Raw genomic sequence first — 16,723 nt, 5'->3', positions numbered from 1 at the left:
GATTTGTTATAAACCAAAAAAAATATGAATTTACTTATAAATTATATGCTTCCGTTTTTTTTGCCGATTTTTTAAAATACAAATGCCGATTATGCCGATTTTTTTCTGAAAAATTGACGATTTTTCATGAAATTTATCTGGCAGCACTGGCTGCTACTCATCTGTGTAGAAACATGCACAGTGGCATGGAATTGAATTTTATTCAAATTTTGGACATCGTAATAGTTCTTCCAGACAATCCTGTTTCACTCCTTCTGGAGTGCAATTATTAAAATTCACCAAAAAGGTTGGAAAGTCATGCAGTTACAGTTCGGAAAAACAAAAGGACTTCATGCACGCATCTTTGGACAGCTGAGAATATTTCTACGGTAGCTTGAAATGATTGCCCATTCCCAGTTCCCCTTTGGACTTGTTTTATGTGTTCTAAAACACCAGGAATTATTTTTCAGAACCCGTTGTATTCTGCCATGGGTTAATTAATAGCCAAGGGGGAATATATTACGCTACCGGGAGATGATTAATAATATTTATGGCCAGTGTTGACTAGGGTTGATCTAGATAATGCATTCTTTAAACAAGGCGGTAACCGATGAGTAGCCGATTTAATCCAACATTTACATACTGAGCGGGCTTGTGACAGAATATTTGTTTCATAAAACATGTTTCAAGGCGCGTGGGTCTTTTGCGCAGTTCTTCCAATTTGAAATACCATGTTCAGCAATATTATCTTCCACTTGATCTTTCCAGTTCGTGGATCATTCCACGGCGTTATTCACCGTCGACGCAGATCTCTTCCGGAGAATTTTTCTCTCAAACACGCAAAGAGCTGCCTCATCTGCTTGCACAAGTACCCACGATTCAGACCCATATCAGCGTCTTGTAGACTGTGAGTTGGGTCTGGCGATAGGTGACCTTGTTTCTGAAGTGCTTATGTAGACCATAGTAGCATATGTTGGTCAACACTATTCTCCACCGAATTTCAAAACTTATGCCATTAGTTTTATTTACTGCGGTACCAAGGTATATAAAATCTTTCACCACCTCCACATTTGGTCTGAGTCTACTGGACGTCTTGCGCTTGGTTTTCTCGCCATTTACTGCCAGTCCCACTTTGGCACACTCCTTCTCAATTTGTTCAAAGGTGGCTGTTAGCGCTCGCAATGTTCGACCCATTATATCGGTGTCATAAATCCGTAAAGTAACATGTGTCTCGTATTACCTTATCCAGCAGTATCTTAAAAAGATCACACGACAAACTGTCACCTTGTCTGAATCCTCGTTCGGTATTATAATTATCGGTCCTTTCCGACTTTAACTGTTGACCTTGTGCCTGTTAAAGTCATCCTGCATAGTCGTATTAATTTTGCAGAAATGCCGAACACAGACATGGCTTTAAACACCTCTGAACGGATAGGGCTGTCAAATGCGGCTTTATTGTGGACGATAAGTGGAAAATATTGATATGTTTTTCGTGGGTCTTTTCCAGGATTTGGTGCAGAGTGAAAATCTGGTCAATGGTGGATTTTCCAGGTCTGAAGCTGCATTGGTATGGTCCAATAATGTCATTGACCATTGGCTTTTGTGATTGAGACTTATTCTTCTATAGTTGCCACATATCGTCTTGTCTTCTTTTTTGTGCACTGTGTACCGTGCTGAGGTTCCAATCATTGGGCATGCATTCCTCTAGCCAAATTGTATTAATCAGCTGGTGCATGCTCCTGACCAGCATCTCACCACCAGTCTTGAATAGTTTGGCTGGTAACCCGGATTCTGCTGCTTTATTGTTCTTCAGCCGATTAATTGATATTCTGACCTCATGTTGGCTAGGTGGTATACACTCTATACCGTCGTCTATTATTGGTTCTGGGGTATCTTCTTCACCGCCACTATTTGATACCAGAAGCTTTTCAAAATGCTCCTTCCAGATCCTCAGCACGCAGTCTTTATCTGTCACCAGGTTTCCTTCTTCATCTCTACAGGAGGATGCCTGCCATAAAGGAGGATACCATAAATCCGCAGCCAAATTCATGTTTTGTTTCATGTTAGCTATAATATAGTGTGTAATCGTCAGATTTACTTACGCCTGTTCCTTTCAATCGCATTTGCTGTAAGGTAATAATATCGGCTTTGTACTTCTTGAGTACATCCGCCAAGGCGAAATCTGCGCCTGTTCTGTACAACGTGCGCACATTCCACAGTCCTTTACACGTTTGCGGGAATAGATAGGGGATTTGATTTTCTTTTTCTTTGCTTTTTCATAGTAGGATAGGTTTTCCGAGTGTGGGCAAGTTCTTATGGTTGAACTCGTGGCACATATCAGCTCACTATTTCAACGGGTGATGAAAATAGCTACCCCAGGTGACACCGCGTGGAGGTCAGTGTCCACAATTGAGATGATAGAGGGACCAAGATAAGCCTGGGCTTCGCCATGTTAAAGTCAATCAGAGCCGTTGCTACGCCACCCGTTGAAAAAATAACCATTGAAATAAAATTCAATAAATGTATTATTTCAAAACACTGTACATGTTTTGGTTATGATAAAACATAGCTACTCTCTTTTCCCTTGTATGTTAATATCACGAGAACTTGACATTCAATGGGTTATACATTTGTGTGTGTATGTGTCTCTGTTACTGTTCTTACAGTTCCGGTCTCAAATAAATAACAGTGAATGTTAATTTTGTTTCGAGAACACCTGAAGATGCATTGTTTCACACACACGCACACTTCCATACATACATAGAATGTTTTGGTTTCTCATTGTTTTGTTAAAACCGATGCTGCTGGACGAGAGAGTACAGTTCTTCAATATTTGAAACAGAAAAGGGGTTATGGTTGCCTTACTTTTTCATGGAGATGACAAACCGAACATGGATGGAATAATACTACGCATTATTTATTTTGTTTATGTACGCATGTATGTAGGTATGTATAGGCGAAGCCAAATAATATATCCCTTGGGAAATCAGTACAATGGAGTGGAGCGCGTGAACATTAGGGTGATTTTAATGGAACTTGTTCAACAAGTTTGGTGTATTTTTCCCTTGGTTTGTTGTTTTTTTTTTTTATTTTACATTTTTAAAATGTAAATACGGCACATGTAAAGCAAGAAATATGAAACTATATCATATTAAAATTTAAATGTTTAATACGATTGAATTAATTCAATTCAAACTCATAAATAGGCTATTTTTTGGAAATCTCTTATTTCACATTCAGATTCAGAGTTCGATGTTTACATTTGTTGTTGAGGTTTGTGTTGCCGACATTCGATGCGACGCATGCGCAACATAATCACAATGCGTGTCTATGTGTGTGCGCGCGTATGTTTATTCATGTCAGCCTGTAGGTGAGTGACTGACTTGTTGTTATCTTAAGTAAACAATGCCCTTTTTTCGCCCTTCATTGGAAAAAAGCCAGAAAGAGGGGAAAGAGGTGTTAGGTTTGTTTCCATTGTGGGAGTTTTAAAGTCGAACAAAGTTCAGTGCACTTTGCGGGTTTTGTTTTGTAACCATTGGGGCATGTTTTCAAACCAAACAGAAAGTTATGGAATATTGATTTAAAAAAGTGTGGCAAGACATTATCAGAAAAACAAATTGAAAATGTTATTTAAAAATGCATTAAAATGCTATGAATTGGTGTTGGGTGAAAGTTGGAATTTTTGGCCATATAAGGAGAACATTAACGATCGAAAGTTCTTTACAAGTAGATAAACTGTTATAGGTATTCTATAATGTTACAATAAATAACACATTCTGGAATTGTCATATAAAAAAACTCCGATTGAAAAATGAGACTATAAACTTCAAAATGTATAAAATCGGTGGGGTCCTTTATTAAACATTTTCCGTCCGGAGATATTTTATCCTCTAAAAACTAATCATGTTATGTTAAAAACTTGTGTATATGGGTCAATATCCTAACATAGAAGTTTTGGTAGGCTTCCTTATTGATGTAGTATATAGAAGATTAAATATTCTTTTATTATTCTTATCCCAAATTCCCCGGTTTTCGAAATTGGCACCAAAACCAAGTCCAAAATGCTGTCTTATTCGAAAATCCTGCACTTTGCAAATGGAATCTATACCTTAGGGCGTAGGGCATAAAACTTCTTCTTCCTTATTCCTAGTAGAGACGGCTGGAAACGTTGCAACCCCTTCTCTGGACGGTCTGGCTTTCTATACAGACGGATTCAAGATGGAAAAAGGTACGGGGAAGGCGTCTACTGTGAAATGCTAGGCCTTGAGCTTTCATACAAGCTGGATAGCAACTGTAGTGTTTTCTAAGCTGAAACCTTCGCGATCAGTCTGGATGCTGGAGATCGTTGAACCGGTGACTATTTTTGTGGATAGCCAGGCGGCTCTCAAATTAAATATGAGGTCGTCTTCGTGTGTAGAGCACTCTTACTTACAGCTATCGGCTGTGTTGGGTACCAGGACACTGTGACATCACGGGTAATGAAAAATCAGACGAATTAGAACAAACTCACTGTTGAACCTTTGTAATGCTGAAATCAGAGTTATAATAGGAGTAAGCGGGACCATGACGATACTGACTACTGCAGACTCTGTGTTGACGAGGAGGAGACGGCGAAAATTGAGGATCTCCTGTGCCGCTGTCCAGTCCTGGCATACAGACGGCACAGGTGCTCACTTTCCATCGTGTCTAAACTTTTATTTAACTATGTAACCTGTACAGCATCATTAGAAACCTTAAGTGGTTGGAAAAGTGCATTCATAGCACGCAGCCACAGATTGCTACAGCCACATTAGTGACTACACATCTCCAAACCTAACCTTACCATAGTACGTATTTCCAAAATCGCATCCATATATCAACACTAGACACCAACTCTAACTACAGCAGCAATCCGTTTCCACGACAGAGGGATCTACGATCCGAAACGACCCGAGTCTTACTCGGCCAACGTCTGTCACCTTAGCCCGTTGTGTAAAATCAATAAGGCTGCTATAACAACAACAGCAGCAAACTAGCTCTTTACTAAATATGGTACAGTTTATTATCTTTTGTACTCGTGTTGTTTTTATTTCCAAAATTAATTTCAAATTTCATGATTCGAGCTTTATAGGTTTGCCCAAAACAAAATGTTACCAAATTAAGTATAATTTTTTAGACATTTCCGTAACTACTTACCTCAATAGTAATCTTAATTTCAAATTTCAGGATTCTAGATCTATTGGTTCTCACCAATTTGTATCAAATTTATTACCCATAAGCTCAAATTTCCAAAACTACATTCATACTTGAACCAATCGCCATCTTATTTCCCAATTTCAGGATTCCAGCTTTATCGGTACAGCCAAAATTTAAATTTTACCAAATATAGTACCATTTAGTACTTTTCGTACAAAAAAGGAAAACATTTCCCAATACTACCAACTTATCCCAATTTTACATTCCGAAGGTAATATTAATTTAAATTTTCTGGATTCCATCTACGTCCGTTTTTCCAAATTCAAATTAGTACCAACTTTAGTACTGTTTAGTACTTTATATATACATAAACACACTTCCAAAATCATCTCCTTATATCGACTCTACTTCTCAACCTTGATTCACACTCCAAATTTAAAGTTTTTATCTCTATACATTAACATATACACGAAATTGTACTAAATTTAGTACATTTTAGTAATTTTCGCATACCTATTATTCAAATTTCCAAAAAAAAAAAAAAAAAAAAATCTGTTTACCATTTAAAAACTACACTACCGAATCCTACAAAACAATCGACATATTAATTCCCAATACGGGGATTCCAGCTCTATCGGTTCACCCAAAATACAAATTGTACCAAATAAAGTACCATTTCCAAAAAAAAAAGCCTTTGGTACATCTCTTCTACACTCCATCAGTGATCCAAATTTAAGAATTCTAGCTCTACCGTTTATCTGACACTTTTGGAACATCTGTGTCTGGATATTTTTCTGTTATTCGCATATATTCCTAAATTTCCTTCGAATATGCAGCACACACTTCCATTCAAACCCATTCTCATTTTAGTCACGTTCTTTATCTGCAATTACATAGTTGTTATTTTTATGAAGTGCGTACAAAAAGGCTAACACAAAATGAGATTATCTTTTTTAATTTATTTTTAATTCTCAAAAACGTCCTTTAAGTACCCACATCCCTTAAACATTTATGACGTTATATTTTTCGTATTCATTCTGGTCATAATCTTCACTAAGTGATGTCTGATGATGTTGGCCTATTTCACAATTGTCATCTGAAAAGGAATGACGAAAAATAAGAGAATGCAGAACTAAATGAATGCCATTCCAAAATTAGAAATCGTATTCTGTGGACTAGAGCAGCCACCACCCTCTGTATTCCCAATATTTAATGACAGAAAAAGATAATGTGTTGTTTTTCTTGGTTAATGTGCCACTGACATGAACGCATTCAATTAACTTTGTTCTCCTTCCAGATGGAATAAAATAAATATGGATCTGTTTATTCAATATATTAACAAATAGTGTGAGTGAAGGAGAATCGATGTTTAATTGAAAATATTAAAATTATTTAGTATCCGTATAAATAAAAAAACTTTGGATACCCAACTGATTTATTATTTCCCGAAATTTGTTACCCGATTGGCTTGATTTTCCAATGTTAAACAAGTGAGCTGAGCTGTATAGTAGGAATGGGCCAACCCATATGAACCCATTTCCAGTGGACTTAAATTTTCTACCAAACCAATTCCCGTGTGGCTGACAAATGACGCAACATAATACGATAAGGTGTATATCTCGCGTAATTTTTTAAATATTGCCCACGTTTTTAGGAAACCTCCCGACGACGTAACCTTTTAAAATGCCGATACGCGAATCTTGTATTTTAGCCCCTCTATCATATTTTTTTAGAGTTTCTCGATAATTATGTTTTTGTTGCACAGGGTATTTATCTTCAATTTGAGTCTTGTTGCAGATTTTTCTGATCTTCTATAAGAGATTCTGATCTTCTATAAGATCATTTGCTGGAACTTTATATGAAGAGATTATGTTATTTTACACGACGGCATTGTTCTTCCAGAACACTCTCTGGCTTCAATAAGATTCATGCTGACCACTTCGACTCTCTGAAGGGGTCTTTAGGACTCCTTTTTCGGAAATGATTGAAAACTCATTTAAAAAAAGGCTTGTGACAGAACTTTCGTTCCATAAGACGAACTTAAAAAATGATTTCCAGGCACCTTGGTCTTTCGCGCAGTTTTTCTAATTTGAAAGGCCACGTTCGGCAATGTTGTCTTCTACATGATCTTTCCATCGAATACGTGGGCTTCCCTTCCTACGTGAACCATCGGCTGGTTCGCTTTTATATGCCTTTTTAACGGGAATATTCATCCATTCTTACAACATGACCTAGCCAACGTAGTCGCCGCTGCTCGATACGTCTGACAATGCCATAGTTTCGAGAAAAAATGATACAACTTATGGTTCATTCGACGGCGATATTCACCGTCAACGCAGATCGATCCATAGATCTTTCGGAGAATTTTTCCCTCAATCACTCCATGAGCTGTCTCCTCTGCTTGCGTAAGAACCCATGCCTCAGATCCATAAAACAGCACGGGTAGTATGAGCGTCTTGTACAGTGTGAGTTTAGTCTGGCGGGAGGTGGCGTTGCTTTTGAGTTGCTTGGTCAGACCATAGTAGCATCTGTTGGCCAACATTATCCTTTTCCGAATTTCAAAACTGATATCATTCGATTTATTTACGGCGGTGCCAAGGAATATACAATCATTGACTACCTCGAAGCTGGACTTTTCAAGTTCAACAGTTGGTCCGAGTCTACTGGACGTCATGCGCGTTGATACCATCAGCTTTGGTCTTCCCGCCGTTTACTGTGATACCCACTTTGGCAGACTCCTTCTCAATTTGTCCAAAGGTGGATGCTACCGCTCGCAATGTTCGACCCATTATGTCGATGTCATCGGCGTAGGCGAGTAACATGTGTTGTTTGGTGTACAGAGTGCCATTTCTGTTTACCTTTTCCTCTCGTATGACCATTTCCAGCGGGATGTTAAAAAGGCCACACGACAAACTTTCACCCTGTCTGAATCCTCGTTCGGTATTGAAGGGCTCTGAGATTTCCTTTCTGACTTTAACTGCTGACATTGTACCAATTAAAGTTATCCTGCATAGCCGTATTATTTTGCAGGAATATCGAACGCAGACATTGCTTTAAATACCTCTGCACGGATAGGGCAGTCGAATGCGGCTTTATAGTCGACGAATAGGTAAATGTGTCGATGTTTTTTCTTCAGGATATGGCGCAGAGTGAAAATCTGGCCAATGGCGGATTTGCCAGTTCTGACGCCGCATTGGTATGGTTCCATAACGTCATTAAACATTGGCTTCCCTCGTTCACACAGCACCCCGGATAGCAGTTTGTATGCGATGGAAATGAGACTTGTTCCTCTATAGTTGAAACATACATCACTTTTTTTGTGCACGGGACACAGGATGCTGGGGTTCCAATCATTGGACATGTATTCCTCTAGCCAAACTGTACTAATCAGCTGGTGCATGCTCCTTACCAGCATCTGACCACCGGTCTTGAATAGTTCGGCTGGTAACCCATTGACACCTGCTGTTTTATTATTCTTAAGGTGATTGATTACTATTCTGAGCTCATCTTGGCTAGGTGGTATACATGCTATACCGTCATCTCTTATTGGTTCTGGGGTATATTCTTCACCAGGTAATAGCAGATTAAGTCTTAGAATAGATTAAAACTCAAAAATCAGTCTAAACGTCAAAAATCTTACAAATATGAAAACTCATTTTAGGATTAAAATCGATCATATTCCGTGTTTGTTCCATGTTTTCCTACTAGATGTAAATTTAGTAGGATGGCATTAAGAACAAAAAAAAATTCCCATTAAATTTTAGAAACAAGAGGAATCGGTATATAATATAGACGTAATTTACAGATTTCCATGTCAGATCTTCAAAATATCAGATTGGTATTCTTGTCATATACCAAAAACCCTCCTCCTTATTGACGTTTGAGTACCCTTGCTTATGGGCCAACCCTAAGATCTTCTATAAAATATTATATATTTATTCTTAAGGAATACTAAAAATATCTTCCGCTAATATGTCTCCTTCTTAGAAGAAACTAAGGCTTTTAGTAGTTTGCTTTCTAAAAATGTTTTTCCCCATATATAACTGATGCTTTTGTGAAACGTATCACCTTTAGTTAGTAAAAACTTGTATTTTGTCATTTAAGCGCCAAAAGTGTGCCATAATGCACTACGTGCAGTCAGAAACGTCAAGTTTTTAAAACAAAAAAAAAAAAAAAATGAATCAGAAAGTCAAGTGCAACAAGCAATCCCATTCAGAGAATATTTTATTCACAGCGAAAATTTCTCTCTCGAGAGCCATATTATATTCTCCCTCCATGGGGGCTATGTTATTAAGAGACGTGAGTAAAATCAAAATGTTTGTAAACAAACAAAAAACCAAAACATTGACGACAATGAATGAATGAATTTCACCAGTATTTCATGGGTGATGCCAGCCAGGCAGCCAGCAGAAATTATCGAAGCAAAATGTCAATGATTTAATTTTTATCAATTTGTTGTAATAAAAGAAATGCGACGCCGCACGCTCACACACACACCACACTAATTGTTTAACATTTATTAATGAAAATCCCCACTTTAATAATCATCAGGTTATTATGCCTCGAAATATTTAACAATTTCATTTGTACACTAAGTGTGAGTATTTTAATTAAAGAAGAATTTATTTGCTACCGCAATACCCTCATCTTGACGACGAGCAATCAAATTTTTGGTTACATTTTTATTAAAGATGCCAATTGATGGAAAATAATGTTGGACAGATGGATTGTACGCACATACATCTAGATATAGTCTTACGCGTGCCTTTATTATATTTATCAGGTCATCCCCACCAAACCCCTTTCTTTAAATGCTGACGCTATGCGATCAATATTCATTAATATTTTGTTGTTGTTGTCGTTAAAAATAATTGAGTGATTTTTCTGCCGTCTTAAAGGCCTATTTTTGAATAAAGAAAATTGATACATATAAACAAATTATAAGAAATTAGGGTTAAAATAATTTATTGCTGGTGATTGTTATTACATACAAACTGGCTTCCGCAATTCGACAAATAATATTTTTTATTTATAAACTTAAGCAAGTTATAGGGGTATTGGAGAGATATTGAAAAATGAATCTTTTTAAATAAATATATCTATGCATCGTTGACCTAATTTTTTGTGAAGGCCAGAACAAAATAAGATTTTTTTAATTAAGAATTCTTTTGCTTGTCCTTGTATTAATTTCTCGAAATACTTTATATCTCCCATTATAATAAAATTCAAAGTCATATTTATTTTTTTGGTTGCTTGTTTTTTATTCGAAAATAAAATAATTAACAGAAAACAAAGTAGTACATTAATACAAACTTATTTGAATAATTTTTCTTTCATAAAATAGAATACAACAAATATTCCATATACACATATATAAATTATTTTATTTTAATAAAATAACATATAAGAAATCCATAATTATTTGAATTACACACACATAAATATATATTTTCTTGTCTAAACATATATAAAGAAATTGAAATAAAATATAAATTTCTATATAAGTTTAAATTAAGTTTCAAAAAAATTATAAAAAGGAAAAACGATTTTGTATTTGATAAGTGTTTGTGTGTATTTTACGCATTTTGTTAATGTTTGTATGTGTATGTGTGAGGGTTTTCAGCATAACAACAATTACAATCACATATCACGAAAGGAAGAAAAATATATATTCTAATTGTAGATTCCAAATCTAAAAAATACATAAAGAAGGCCTAAGTTCTCTTAGAATCTTATATATCCGCTATAGAAGTCCTGAAAGACTATTAAACCTGCAATACAAAGTCCTTTTCCTTGGAGACTGAAAGGTGTGTTTGCAGTATGTATGTGTGAAGAAAGCCTTCTTGCAGAAGGCCAGCACATCTTCATTCAAAAGATAAGAAGGACTTCTTCTAGGGGAAAGTACTACATAATACCTAAAGGTGTTTTTATGGAATACCAAAATATCATCTTTCAGAAGGCAGAAAAGGCTTCTGAAGGGCTTTACATAAGCAGAATGTTTTCCTTCAGAAGAAATAAACGTCTTTTAAAAAAAATATATCTTCTTATTTATTTTTGTAGACTATCATAAGGCATCCTTATAGAAGACGGCATGGTCCTTTCATGGAAGGCCAGAAAGTCTTCTATTTGAAGAAGATCTTATAGAAGACCAGAAGCTATTTTCATCGACTATCAGAACTTTCTCATAAAGAAAGCCAATGATAAAATGCCAGAAGGTTAGAAGGTCTTCTTATTAAAGGCCAGAATATATTCTTATAGCAGAATAGAATGTACTTTTATAGAAGGCCAGAAGGTCCTCTTAAGAGGATCAGAAGGTCTTCGTAGAGAAGGCCAGAAGGTCCTCTTATAGAGGATCAGAAGGTCTTCGTAGAGAAGGCCAGAAGGACTTGTTATAGAAGGTCAGAATTTTTTTAGAAGGCCAGAAGACTTTCTTATAGAAAGCCAGAAGGTATTTATATAGAAAATTACAAGGCCCTCTTGGAGAATACTTCTTATATAAGGAAGAATATCTTCTTATAGAAGGCCAAAAGAAGGTCTTCTTAGAGATAGCTAGAAGGACTTTTATAGAAGACTCGAAGGTCTTCCTATAGAAGGTTTTCTTTAGAAGGCCGAAGGATCTTCTAATAGAAGGCCAAGGGATCGCGTACGCATCATAATCCGCATTATGATGGAATATGAGAAGGGATAGAAAACCAGCTACAGAAATCTACTTCAACAGCCAGTTTGTTATTAAGTTGTATTATTCATTTAAAAATATGATTATATTAGATTTTATTAGGTCTATATTCATGCAAAAGTCTACGTTAGAATACACAGAATTGAAATCAATACACATTTTACTAAGTGGATCTCCCATAGAATAATTTGTGCGATGAAAATCTACGTATAATGGTTGATAATATCTACTTGATCGAAAAGGAACATTTATTCTAATGGATGAAATTAGGAAGTCTGAGGGTATATTACCGCTTAGTATTTTAATTACTATCATAGTGTTCAACATAATACGTCTACTTTTTAATGTTGGCAATCGAATTAATTTTAACCTGCTAGTGTAAGAAGGCAACACAAAGTCACTATTCCAATGTAAACCTCTCAGCGCAAAAATTAGAAATTGTTTCTGCACTGATTCAATTTTATCGGAATAAATTGTATATTGGGGATCCCATACAACAGAACCATATTCTAATATGGGTCGCACAAGAGATGTAAAAAGTTGTTTTGTAATGTAGGGATCAGAGAATTCTTTAGCCCATCGTTTTATAAATCCTAAGACACCGTGGGCTTTGTTTACCATAGAAATAACATGATTATTAAAATTTAATTTTGGATCCATTAAAATACCAAGATCAACAAATGAATCAACAGTTGATAAAACAGTACCATTAATATTGTATTGCCTTGTTAAAGTAGAAGATCTGGAAAAACACATATGCTTACATTTGTTTAGGTTTAAATCCATACAGTTTAATTCGCACCATTGAAAAAGGTTATTTAAATCATTTTGAAGTAAATCAGCTTGCTTCATGGAGTTATGGGTGATAAACAACTTGACATCGTCAGCATACATTAGCAATTTGGAGTGGATTATTGCATTTGGTAAATCATTTATAAATAGAAGAAAGAGGAGTGGACCTAAATGACTTCCTTGGGGAACGCCGGAAGGAACATTAATGGATTTGGAGAGACAATCATCAAACAAAACTACCTGTGATCTATTTCTCAAATAAGATGATATCCATTTAACTAAATTTATACTGAAACCAATTTGATTTAATTTATATATTAAAAGTTCATGGTTAACCCTGTCAAAAGCTTTACTGAAGTCAGTGTAAATCGTGTCGGTTTGATTACGCTGAATAAAACCTTTTATGACGGTTGAGGAAAATTGAATAAGATTGGTAATGGTTGAGAGGCCACTACGAAAACCATGTTGATATGGGCTTAAGATTGGCTGAACTTTATGAGAAATTACATCAGTAATCAGTTTTTCGAATAATTTTGGAATTGCACTTAATTTAGCAATTCCTCTATAATTCGAGACATTAGTTAAGCTACCAGATTTGTGTAAAGGAACTATATAGGATTTCTTCCAGAAGGTCGGAAAATGACTATATTTCAGGGAATAATTAAACAATAGCGTTAAAGGGATAGCTAATGTATCTGAACAGTACTTTAGAATTATGCTAGGAATGCCATCCGGACCTGGACTTTTAATTGATCTTAAATTACGTAGATTTTTAGAAACATATTGACTTTGTAAAAAAGGCATAGATATTTGATCTATCGTCGATAATTTATAACTATATGTATCTTTATTTGGACAGGGTGAATATGAATATGTTGTAGCGAAAAAATTTGCAAAGCACTCTGAAATTTCAGAGTTTTTCTCAAATGTCTGATTATTGAATTTCAAGATGGTGGGCTTTGACGTAGCTTTTCTTTTTATATTAACAAAGTCATAAAAAGATTTAGGATTGGATTTGAAATTAAGTTTAATCTTGTTTAAATAAAGATTGTAAAGTTTTCGGGACTCTGACGTATATTTAGACCTTGCGACAGCATATTTAGCATAATCTATAGAGGAGCCTGATTTTTTATATTTTTTAAAAAGTTTATTTTTATAATTTTTAATACTTGAAAGCCCAGATGTGACCCATGGATATCGTTCCGAGTTTCTAACTCTAACAATGGGAACACATTCTAGAATAAATTTATTTAGGATATCATAAAATTTATATACTGATAATTCTAGATCAATATGACCCTTACAAATAAATAATGTGCTCCAATTTACGTTTGAGATAAGTGCGTTTAGCTTTCGGAAGTCAGTTTTATTATAATTAGGAACAGATTTAAATGATATTAAAGAATTGTTGGTAGCTAAATTATTATGCATCATGGATATGCATAATGTAGGATGGTAGTTATCTTCGGGAGTACATACTGGAGGTATTCTAATAATTTCAAAATATTGTGTATAATTCACAAATGCTAGATCTAGAATTCGATCATAACAATTTGATACGCTATTTATTTGATAAAGATTTATGTCGCTAAAACGATTTACAATTTCAAAGGTATATAAGTTTACATTTGCATCAGATGTCAAAGGTGTTAGAGCCTCAGAATCTGGCAATGAAAGCCACTTTACGGACGGCAGATTAAAATCGCCGAGAACTAATATTTTGTCAGAGTCATTCATTTTGTTAGTGATTGAATTTATTGCTAACAAATGCTGATTATAAATATCAAGTTGCGATGAGGGAGGAATGTATGAGCAAGTCACAAATAATTTAAAATTTTCTAATTCAATGGATATGCAAATAAATTCGATATCAAAACAGTTTAATTCAATTAAATTAGTGGAATATTTGGCATCAACTGCAATAAGGACGCCACCACCTTTTTTAAGAACTCTATCTTTTCTAAATATTTGATATCTAGAACACAAAATTTCACTATTTAACACGGATGGTTTTAACCAAGTTTCAGAAAATACTATAACATCATAATTAAACCCAAGGCTATCAGAGAATAATCGAGTTAATTTTGTGTTTAACCCTCTTACATTCTGATAGCAAACATTGAGAAACATATTTAGTTTTTTGGCAATATTTCAGCCCTCTGAGGCAAATGAGCTAAATTTTCAGATCTTTCCAGAAATTCCTTTACAAATGCATTAGCAGGCCAAAATTCTCTCGAAATTAGTCGATGAAACATACTTTCTTCTACTACGATTTTAAAAGATGATCTACTTTCTGAGAAAGCAGACCGGAGCTTATAACAACGTAGAAAGAAATTTCCATCGATTTTTGATTTTATATAATAATTTATATCCTCAGCCGAGGTATCTGGTGCAAACCTAGATACAAATACCATTTTCCTGGTGGGAGCCATAGATAATGGTCTTTGACCAGGTTGGAGGGAATTGCTAGTGCCAGCTACGGAAGACGCATTAGATGATTGAACTGATGATTCCCGATTTCCGTGAGTAGGTTTTGAAGTCTTTTCCAGACTAGCACTACTTATACTCACAGATTTTGGATTTATCACTTCATTTACATCCTTAACGATTTCCGAGGCCGAATGTGACGCAACACTAGCATATGTCTGGACACAATCAGTTTCCGTTGTATCTGTGATATTGACGGAAGGTGATTGTGGCACTGTATTCCCAACAGAAACTGTGGGTTTGCGACTAGGCACGACTTTATTGGGAGCCTTTTTCGCAGACCTTTTACGTTTCTGCCCAGACACAGACGGTGATGATACAAATTCATCAAGCTCTTGGTACTTGTCGAACAAATTCGAAAAATTCTCAAATCGTTTTGATAACGATGTAAATTCCTTTTTCATCGAACCAAGCTCCGACTGCAAGTCTTTTACAAAGTTATAAAAGTCAGCTGAAAGTTTTCGACAATGGACACAGCACCAACGGACACCAACATTATCCCTAATTGTGTCCACTACTTTTGCATTAATTCGAGCACATTTAACGTGCCATTGATTAAGGCAAAACCAGCATGTGACACACAACTCATCATCTACGGAAATATTACATAACTCGTAAGGACAAACCATTTTTAAAAATTATTATTATTATTATTTTTTTTTAAATAATTTATGAATTTACTGGAATTTCTATCCCTTTAATTTCTTATGAAACACACAATTTGGCAACTCTGTTTTGAGATGTCAAAATAACAAAACAAAATAAAATTAAAAGAAATGTTACAACAACAATATAAGCTAATGCAACAAAGGAACAAATTGGGAATGGAATCAAAATGCCAATAAGAATTAAAAAGATTAATTAATATTAGGAAAAATATGTTATATTTCACACTTCCAATTATATCAAAATGCACAAAAATTATTTCACAACACTTTTAAACACCGTTACCACAAAAACACAGATTATATTGTTAGAAATTAAATATTTTTTAAACGAGCACAGAGCACCACAAAATTAGTGAACATTCACGACAGGGTTGCCAAACTATCAAGCATTTTTCTTCATCACGGACTAAACAATTCGAAAAAAAAATTCCGGTTGTCTAAGATTCTCCATATAGGAGAACATCGTTTGAATGACCGTAAAATTAAATATAATGACCTATTTTGAAGTAATTAACATATCGAATTATAAAATGACATCGGAAAATCGGTATATCAAACCCAGTAAGGAAAGTAGTAAATTCGGACGGGCCGACTATATGATACCCTTCACCACTTTGGGTATATTCTAAATTTAAATCGGAACCGACTTATTTCAGTACGCTATGCCAAATTTCGTGCAAATCGAAAGATATTTAGGGACTTTGGCGCTCCATTTATCTTAAATAGGAGGAAAATATATATGGGAGCTATATCTATCTCTGAACCGATTTCCACAAAACTTAACACACATCATTCTAGACCTATTTCATTACGCTATGCCAAATATCGTGCAAACTTTATGGAGTTTGGTACACCTTTTGCATTAAATCGGACGAAAATATATATGGGAGCTATATCTAAATCTGAACCGTTTATCACGTATGGCATTCTAGGCATAATTAAGTAC

This window comes from Musca vetustissima, unplaced genomic scaffold (assembly GCF_032173495.1).
Source record: "Musca vetustissima isolate MV318-11 ecotype Yass unplaced genomic scaffold, APGP_CSIRO_Mvet_v1 utg101363, whole genome shotgun sequence".
Taxonomy (NCBI): Eukaryota; Metazoa; Arthropoda; class Insecta; order Diptera; family Muscidae; genus Musca; species Musca vetustissima.
The sequence above is the reverse complement of the archived record's forward strand: the minus strand, read 5'-3'. Positions refer to the sequence as shown.